Raw genomic sequence first — 10,004 nt, 5'->3', positions numbered from 1 at the left:
AAAGCAGTGCTGCTTTCCAGAAAAAAAAAGCGCGCGTGCACACACACACACACACACACACACACACTAATACAGAAAATGCCTATCACTGGAGTTGGGGTCCCACACCTGGTGAACCCACGGGTATCTAGGAACTGTGTCCAGTTTGTTACAGTGATTTTCTGTTGGGAATATGGCACACATCCATGTTAGCTCCTGTTAACCACCAAAGATGGTATTGTTAGTGCAGTTCAGTCAATTACTGGGCAGACTGACCATCCTCATATGCAGTATCAGTCTCTCTCTCTCTCTCTCTCTCTCTCTCTCTCTCTCTCTCCCTCCCTCCCTCCCTCCCTCCCTCCTCCTTCTCTCTTCCTTCTCTCTGGCTGCCCCCCTCCCTCCCTCTCCTGTGCACTGCAGGACGCCATCCTTTCTAGCAGAGCTGTCACAAAAGACAGCACTTGGCATTTTTACTTCCCACTGCCCAGGAGTTCTGGTACTGGTTTCTCTGGATCACTGCCAGTTGGGTATACAGCTTTGGCCAGCAGGGCGCCAGGTGGCCTTGGAAGCCAGAGAGATGAAGGGGGACTTGCATTCATAGCCAGACTCCGGATCCCCACAAATGCACACGGTTCTTGGCCTGCAGGACTACAGCACACAGTGGGCGGCGGCTGGGCGCAGTGGTGCCAAGGAACGCGCGCGCGTCCGCATGGAGAGGGCGCCTAGCCAGCGGTGCCCACCTCTCCTGCGGCCTTGGTGGCTCAGTGCTGGGCCCGGCCGCGGTCAGGCAGTGTCCTCCTTCCTCCTGGCCGGGCCCAGCCAGGAGCCACGAGAGCAGGCGCAGCGCCCCTACCGCCCGCTTTTCTGCCTCCATCTCCTCCTCCTCCTTCCCCCAGCCACCAGCGCAGTCACAACCGGTTCAGACTGGCCAGGGTGCCCGGCAAAGAAGAGAAACAAGGGGGAAAAACTGGGGGGAAAACTTCGCAGGGAGGAGGAAGAGAAGAAAAAAGGTGGAGCCCAAAGGAGAGGGCAGGCTCCCCAGCTCCATGTGGCCGCCGCCGCCACAGGTTTCAGCGGGGGCAGAGGGCGGCGGCCCCCGGGACAAGGCGTAGCGGGACGGATTGCCCAATACAGCTGCAGGGGCCGGGTCTCGGGATAAATAGCCGCCCGGCCGGTAGCTGCAGGGGAGAGCAGCAGCCGCGGTCCCTACCGCACCATCTGCCCGGCCTGCGCCGGGTGCTGCGCCCCGGAGCCCCCTCCGAGGCCGGTACTCAGGTAAAGGGCTAGGGCTCGCGGGGAGGGTCCCAAGGGTGTGCGGCCGTTTCTGCTGCCTAGCCTCCTGGAGGCGAGAAGTAACTTCTCGTATGCACTCTGAGCAGTAGAAGGAGATGGCCACAACGCTGTCACCCGCGGACGGTCAACTTGTAACCGGTTTCTTGTTTGGGGTCTGTGCTGGGAGCTGAGTGTGCGCGGTGCTCTCACGACCATCGCTAACACCCGGCTCTTGGACGGAGTGCTTCTCCGCGGTGAGCACATTTCCCGGGGAATCTGAGGGCTACATTGTGCGTGGAACAGGCAGAGAAAAAGAAAGGGGGTCCTAGAGGGAGGACGGTGCCCCGGGATGGGGCTAGCGGCGTTATGTCTTAGAACTCCGGAGATAGTTTCTGGAGTTGGGGGCAGAGCAAAGGCGTGGGATCCAGATGGGCCCCCATTTCCTTGAGAGAGAGAATGGGCCTCTGGTCAGGATTGGGTTCAAGCAAGGTCCCCGAGAGAGTCGGTGTTGGGGCGCCCCGGGTGCGCTTGGGCTGCTAGGAAAGCAGCACGCCGGGCTCAGGGCTGGCAGATTACGCCTGGCTTCGCCAGGTTCAGCACCACCCGGGAAAGCCCTTGGGCCAGCCGAGGAGCCCTGCCTGCTCCAGGATCTCGAGAGGCACTGGCACCTCTGCTACCTGACCACCCAGCGGATCTTGCTGCTTATGCCTATCTGTGGTTCGACCAAGGTAACAAACCCTGGCTTCAGAACCGCCCAGAGGCTTACCAGAGAGATGATAACTATTTTTAAAAACAAATCAGTGCTTTGCCTTCTAGGGATGCCAAATCTACCTGGCACAAACCATCCAGGAAATATAGACAGCATTCATACTAACTATATAACTTATACAGTAAGCTACTTGATATAACTTTTCATTGGACAAATCTCCTGGGCTACCACAGTTTGGAGATACATAGAAAATGTATATTGAAGCCAGGCGCAAGCCTGAAATCTCAGCGGCTGGGGAAGGCAGGAGGATAGCAAGTTCAAAGCCAGCCTCAGCAATTAGTGAGGCAGAAGCAACTCAGTGAGTCCTGTCTCTAATTAAAACACAAAAAAGGGCTGGGGGTGTGGCTCAGTGGTTAAATGCCCTTGAGTTCAATCCCTGGTACAAAAAAAAAAAAATTGAAAATATATATTGGCAGTACTGAGCATTGAACCTGGCCTTCCTCTTGCTGGGCTACAATCTGAGCTACAATCTGAGCTACACTGAGCTACAATCTTGGGCAATTTATCAAGATCTTGTTTCAGAATAAAAAATAAAAAGGATGGGAGTGTAGTTCCCTGCTCCCACACACACCCTGGGTTCAACCTCCAGTACTGAAAAAGAAAAAAGAAGAACAAATCCTTAAGGTAGATATAGACAGACCACTGAAGAAGCTAGAGAAGATTATGAAATGGAAGGACAGAGTATACATTACATGATTACAGTCCCATTCAGGTAGTATATAAATGCAGAAAATAGGTTTAGTTTACCAAAACCAAGATTGTTCTCTCCCTACAGTTTCTTGAAAGTAGAAATTAGATAATAAAATTCTTTAACCTGAAATCTTGCATCAACTCATATTATTGATTCCACTAAGCAGTTTAAGAGCATCCTTGGATTGTTCATTTTGTGTATAGGTTCTTAGGATGACAGGGGCCCTTCAGATCTATAGGATGAATTTCTGGAAGGGCAAAAGGTATGGTAAGGTAGTTCAGGACATTAGGAAATCTTTACTGGTTTTGGATTGGACTCTGGGAAACTGGTAGTGATGGTGGTGTGCATTGGTTGGTGTCTGAATCTATCTGGACAGATTGTAGAGCTAGAAGATAACAACTAGATATGGTCAGATTTTCAAGTTTTACCTTCTCACCCCAATATTTAGAACCCTCAAATTTATGTTCTTTTTTTCTTTTCTACAGTGAGCTTTATTCATAGAATGTAGGAGAGTGTAGAAGGCCTGTGGGAAGATGAAATGAGTCGAGGTCTTGCTTGAGAAACTACAACTTTCCAGGAATGTATCACCTAGTGACTTAGATCCACGCCCACTACCCCCACCCCTATTACTGGGGATAGAACTTAGAGCCTTAGGCATGCTAGGTAAGTTCCCTACCACTGAGCCACATCCTCAATCCCATGACTTCAATCTTTTTTCTTATTTTTAGATATACATGACAGTAGGGTTTTTGACATTTTGACATGTTATACATACATGGAGTGCAACCCATTCCAATTATGATCCCATTGTGGTTGTACATGATTTGGAGTTACACTGGTCATGTACTCACATATGAACATAGGAAAGTTACATCTGCTTCTTTCTACTGTCTTTCGTATTCCCATTTCCCCTTCCTTCTCTTCAATCCCCTTCATCTAATCCAATGAACTTCTATACTTCCCCTTCCTACCATCCCTTGTTAAGGGTTTAATTTTAATTAAGGATTGCAGCTGGGCATGGTGGTGCATGCCTGTAAACCCAGCAGCTCTGGAGCCTGAGGCAGGTGGATTGTGAGTTCAAAGCCAGCCTCAGCAAAAGTGAGGCACTAGGTAACTCAGTGATACCCTGTCTGTAAATAAAATACAAAATAGGACTGGGGATGTGGTTCAGTGGCAAAGTGCCCCTGAGTTCAATCTCTAGTGCTCCCACACTCAAAAAAAAAAAAAAATGATTGCAAAAACACATAGTTTTTGAGCTAGCTGATATTTTATTTGGGAATTCCCCCCATCCACCCACACACACCAATGAATTCTCTATGGATAAAGGAATTGAACTCTAACTTAATATTGAGTTTAAGAGAAAGAATGATCCTTTCTTTTGATGACTTAAGCTAATGGGAAAGATAGGCATGTTTATTAAATATTAACAATACAAGATAGTCATAGGACAGAACATCAATGGGCTGCAGTTGGATGACAAAGAAAAAGAAAAGTTCATTTATTAAGAACTGAGAAATGTTTGTGGTGGGTGCAGCATTTCAGCTGGGACTTGAGAAGGGAGCTCCCTGTTATAAAGTGGCCACTGGAATGAGAGTGGCACAGAGGTATGGAAGTCTGTTGTGATCCAAGGAAATGGAGCAATTTGAAGTGGGTGGAAACTGGAATGTAAGCTAGATAATATTGGGAGGTAAAATAGGGGTAAAGTATGGAGAACAAGAAAAGTCATGCTAATAAGTTAAAATGTGACAAAAATTATTATAGTCATGCCAACAATCTTAGCATCCTTTACCTCCTTTTGACTTTATATTCAGTTTTGTAAGTTTCCCCCTAAAATGAACAAACGGTTAAAATCTCAATGATGTTTGCTTCCTATCACTATAAAAAAAGAATGTGTTCCAAATAGCCTTCAAAACTTTATTCATATCCAACAGTGCTTCCCCCCAAGTTGGCAATCTTATGGTAGAATAACTTAGCTGATTCAAATTGTGATAGGGAAACATCTCTATTATCTGTTTCAATCGTTAATAGTCATAGTGTTTATTAAACATACTTACGTAAGGGGAGCCACTTATATGATGTTACCTAGGGAGATATTATTTTTATTTTAGGCTGAGAATTTTGATAAGGCAACTTAATTAAGTGAATGGTAGCACAGGAATTTGAATCCAAGCCATCTGCTTCCAGAGCTGATGCTTTGAACTGTTGTGCTCTCACTAATAAGGGTGTCATACATGGTAACCTTTATTAATAGCAGTTAGAACTTGGGCCTGGTACCTGCAGGAGTATTCCTCCATTTTTTTTCTTGGCATCCTCATTCCCATCATTCGGATCAATTTCCCTCTACACATTCAATAATGGGGCATTTTTCAACATCTTAATACTCCTTAAAACTATTTTATGATCTGACTTGGGAGACTGAGGCAGGAGGATCAAAAGTTCAAAGACAGCCTTGGAAACTTAGCAAGACTGTGTCTAAAAGTAATAATAATAATAATAATAATAATGTGAATGGCTGGCAATGTAGCTCAGTTGTAGAGTGCCCCTGAGTTCAATCGCCAATACTGAAAAAAAATTATTATATGATCTTATACTTTAATAAACCACTCAAAAGAAATGAACTCTTCAAATAGAGACCGGATATGGGATGAGAAAAACATTCGCAAATGTGATAGCCTCAAATATGTGGTACAAACTAGACAGATTCTCTGGAAGATTTCAGTATTCTCATTATTCCCCCAATGCACCAGATACTTTTCTATTTCAGCATCCCATACACATCAGTGTTATGTCTTAATTTTTTTTATTTTGAAGGTGTACAGCAAACGTACTAGTTGTACATAGAACAACTATAACAGTCTGGACTCCACACGATCATGTATAAATGTATATGAAGCAGGAGAGGACTTCAGGGTCCACACCATCACTGTGGACTTCTGTACCAGAACACCACTCCTTGGCCAGGCTTTGGGGAGGGTTGTATGGAAGACAGATAAGCTATAGCAAGGGTCTGGCAGCACAGAGAGCATGACAAGAATGTGGGAAGCAGGTAGATGATGATGCCAATCTGTGTCTGTGTGGATGACCCTCATGTTGCCTGTGTTTAACTCTGTTAAATTTCTGGACCTTTCCAGCTGTTCTCAGACTCTGAATGATTTACAAAGCCTGCTGCCTTCTCATCTGAGCTTGAGAGCAGGACTTAGAAATAGATGACAGTTCACTGGATGGGTAAGAGATGTTGACACTGGTTTCTGCCCCCACATGACATCTTTAAATCTGTCTTCTTGTGTAAATCCAACGAATATGATCCATGGTGGCAAGTTCATGAGGTTCACCCAAGTGAGACACCGTTTTGTAAATGAGCAAAGGAGCCTGAGGGTGGAGGCATGACGATGGTGGGAGGTAGCACGAATGCAAACTCCAAATGCAATTCAGTCTTGGCCCTTTGTCAGGGAGATTTTAGGAAGTAGGAAGAATTGGAGAGAATAAGCCTCATCCATTGAGGGCCAAGGTTACTCAGGTCCAATTAATTGTTATATAAAAATGGTAGCCAGTTTAATATACTGATTTTTTGAGTGAATTCTAAAATTCAGATTTTTATGAGAAATCTTCTTTTATTTTTTTCATGTTTTTGGAGATGGGGGTCTTACTTAGCAATTTGCTTCCAGAGCTGGTTCTTTGAAGTATTGTGCTGTCACATAACAAGTGTATTACACATGATAATCTTTATTAAGAGTAGTTAGAATTTGGACCTGGTACCATGGGAATATTCTTCTAATTTTTTTTTCTTTGCATCTTCATTCCTATAATTCTGATTATTTTCCCTCTACACATTTAATCCTGGGACATTTTTCACTCTTAATAAACCCTAAAACTCTTATATGACCCTGTACTTCAGTGACCCATTCAAAAGAAACTCTTAAACTCTTTGGGAAGAGAGAGGATATGGGATGAGGCCAAGGTTGGCTTCAAACTTCTGGGTTCAAACAATCCTCTTATCGCAGCCTCCCAAGTGCTGGGACTATAGGCAAGCACCACCACCCTTGACTGAAATCTTTCAGTTTTAAAACATTGGCAATTTATTCAAATTTGCTAAAAACAAAAACAAAAGCATTAGCACTGAGCAGGTGAAAACACACAGACACACATTACACACACACACACACACACACACACACACACACAGACACCCCTAGAGATGAAATTGGCCTTAGTGTTGCCAGTCTTTGATTAGATGATGTCCAGGGTGCCTTCTGGCTTCCGCTTCTATGACCCTAGACCAAATCCGTTTTATCTCCAATCTATCTTGCCTTTTTTGCTGAAACACGTCGGTCTTGCTCCCTGTATCCAGAGGGTAATATCTTTGGAGGAGCTCTTTGGCAAGCATGTGACAATCTACAAAACCTTCAAGGTCAAAGGATATCCTTTTCCCATGGCCATACTGTTGATAGAATTTAGAGATTCCAGGAGTTAACTCATGTTAATTATCCCTTTCAGGCGCAATAGTATGGTTTAATTCCAGGACCCAGAGACCCAGAACTGGTTCTCTAAACATTTTCCTTCCTGCCCCAGAGTGAAATAATAAACTGCTAAGAAATTGATTCTGATCTCCACTCAGACCAAGTGTATTTGTACGCTTGGCTCATAGTGCTCAAATCTTCGTCATGGCTGGAGATGCAGCTCAGTGGTAGAGCCCTCACTTAGCCTAGCATGTTTTAGCCCTGGGTTTTTATTTTGAGACAGGTCTTGCTAAGTTGCTGAGACAGGCCTCAAATTTGCATTCATCTTGTCAACCTCCAGAGATGCTGGGATTGCAGACATTCACCAGTGCCCCCAGGGTAGCTGGGTGTTTAAAGGTAAAAATATCTAATGTAACATGGATAAAATATGGATTTATAAAATAAATATTTTTTATTTTTATTTATAATTTTTGAATAACATCACAGTTTCAGTGAAGGAAACGATACGCTTCCTGAAGGTCAAAATGATCATTAACGATTTCCTAGTGTGCTTTTAAACAATAAATGAGATTAAAAAAAAAGAATTAAAACAAAAACAAAACCCTCTGCTCTGCTCATGGGAAAATAGTGGATGATGATGAACAATGGGAGGATTTGAAAAGTTGGAAGCACAATTAAGATGATCCAAGAACTTCGGTTTGGAAACATGGGTCTGGTAGCAGCCGGGCAGATGAACTGCATCAGGGAGAGAGTGTAAGCAGAGGACCCATCAGTAAGTAGGTGACTGTGACAGGCCGAGGATTTGTGGAGGAGATGGACAGGAAGAGTATGGTACAGAGCTCATTGTCTGAAGGACCCTGGGACCCTGGGTAAGGAGGAGCTGGGATGCCATGAAGAGGAGGCTTTGTGCTTAGGCTGATGGAATTAGGTGATGTTGGTTTCCAGATGGAATTCAGGAAGAGGGATAATGGACATGTTGAGTGTGAGGGGCCTGAGAACATCCAGGTGAGATCTCGACAATGGTGAGAAGTTGGCTGGAAAATGGATCTGGAGTTCTGAAGAGAGGTCAGGGCTGGGGTGGAGATGTCAGACTTCTTGCTTTGCTTGTTTGTGATCTTACTGGAGTTAGAGCTTGGGAGGGTCATATGTGAGAGTGAGTTAACAAAAGCTACTGGGGAAATTTTGATTTTGGGGGACTTGTTTGGTTTTGTGCAAAGAAGAGGTGTAAATAAATAGTGTTAGGCTTGAGTAGACTGCATTAAGAAGGTGCAGTGCGACACCATAACAAGGACTTTTTCTTGTTTGGATGCATTAGAAACCACAAGATACTGAGTTGAGGGAATGGAGGCAAATAGAGTATTCTTTCAATTTTTTTTTCTAAGAAAACATTTAAGAGATTCAACCAGAGGTTCAGTGGCTTGAGAGGCTGAGGCAGGAAGATCACAAGTTCAAAGTCAGCCTCAGCAACTTAGTGAGGCCCTTAGCAACTTAGTGAGACCCTGACTCAAAATAAAAAATAAAGAGAGCTGAGGATGTGGCTAAATCATTCAGCATTCCTGGGTTCAATTCCTGGTGCATGCACACGCGTGCGCGCGCGACACACACACACACACACACACACACACACACAATGCAACTATAATACAATATATAACATTTACTAAATCTTTATTCCAAGCAGTGAGCCTAGTGTTTTGCAGCCATGTTTGAAATTCCATACAGGCTAGTGTAGGCTTTTCTTTTTTTCTTTTTAAAGGTGGTATGGGCAATTGAACCTAGGAGCATTTTATTTTTCTTTATATGTAGACAGGGTCTTGCTAATTTGCTAAGGGTGGCCTCAAACTTGTGATCCCTCTGCCTTCTCAGGCTCCCAAAGCACTGGGGTTACAGGTGTGAGCCACCATGCCCAGCTCCAGCATAGATCTTGATTGTTAATACAAACATGCTCATGTGGAGCGGTGACCTTGGAATAGAATCCTTCATTTCCTTTTTGATACACCTTGAGTTGCTACCTGTTTTCTGAGAACTGGTTTGGAAAGGAAGATCCTGAACATCTTTGGAAGAAGAAAGGGGTCTCTTTGAGTTGGATAAAGAGAGGAAAACTGGGGCATGAATGATGTAATGGCAAAGTTGACATGCTTAAGAGACAAAGCAGTTGGTTTTAAAGTCACAGGTAGCTTTTGTCAATTTTGAAGATTAATTTTCATCTTCATTTTACCAAAAAGAATTACCATTGGTAGTCTGGGGATTGTGTTGTGTTTTTTTTTCCTTTTTTTCTTTTTTTTATTGTTGGTTGTTCAAAACATTACATAGTTCTTGACATATCATATTTCACACTTTGATTCAAGTGGGTTATGAACTCCCATTTTTTACCCCGTATATAGATTGCAGAATCACATCAGTTACACTTCCATTGATTGCCTCCTGTGTTTTTACAGGAGAAATTGTCAGGCAAGGCATGAAATGTAGTAAAAACAGCATGAAAGCACTCTCAAGAGCAGGGGAGAAAGTGGGCCCTCTTTAAGAGAAGAGAGAAATGTTGTGGCCTCTTTGTTTCCTAGGGGTGTGTGTGGGGGGGGTACATGTGTTTTACTAAGGCACTTAGCCACTGAGTTACATCCCAAGACCATTTTAAAAATTTTATTTTGAGACAGGGCCTTTTGAGTTGCCCAGGTTGGCTTTGAACTTGTGATCTGCTGGCTCAGCCTTCAGAGTCACTGGGGATTACACACTGAGCCACCATGCCCTGCATGTGTCCTATTATTGGAAGTCTTAGGGGGATTTACAGAAAGTCCCACCCAGGTACCACCTGTCAACTTTTGACTTACAGTAAGAT

The 10,004-nt window shown here is 44.1% G+C and overlaps 1 protein-coding gene across 4 annotated transcripts in view; it reads left to right on the top strand.

The window, feature by feature from the left end:
* Positions 1–819: 819 nt before the first annotated feature.
* Positions 820–10,004, top strand: part of SLC16A9 (solute carrier family 16 member 9) — a 54,357-nt gene continuing 45,172 nt past the window's right edge. Inside the window, exons 1-2 of one of the 4 annotated variants that reach the window (XM_081268132.1) lie at positions 826–1,254; positions 1,359–1,505. The gene's annotated coding sequence lies outside the window, so the exon portion shown is untranslated. The other 3 variants (XM_081268133.1, XM_081268130.1, XM_081268131.1) reach the window with 3 other exon arrangements.

This window comes from Spermophilus citellus, assembly GCF_964194105.1.
Source record: "Spermophilus citellus genome assembly, chromosome: 15".
NCBI lineage: Eukaryota > Metazoa > Chordata > Mammalia > Rodentia > Sciuridae > Spermophilus > Spermophilus citellus.
This window is presented reverse-complemented; position numbering and strand designations above follow the sequence as displayed.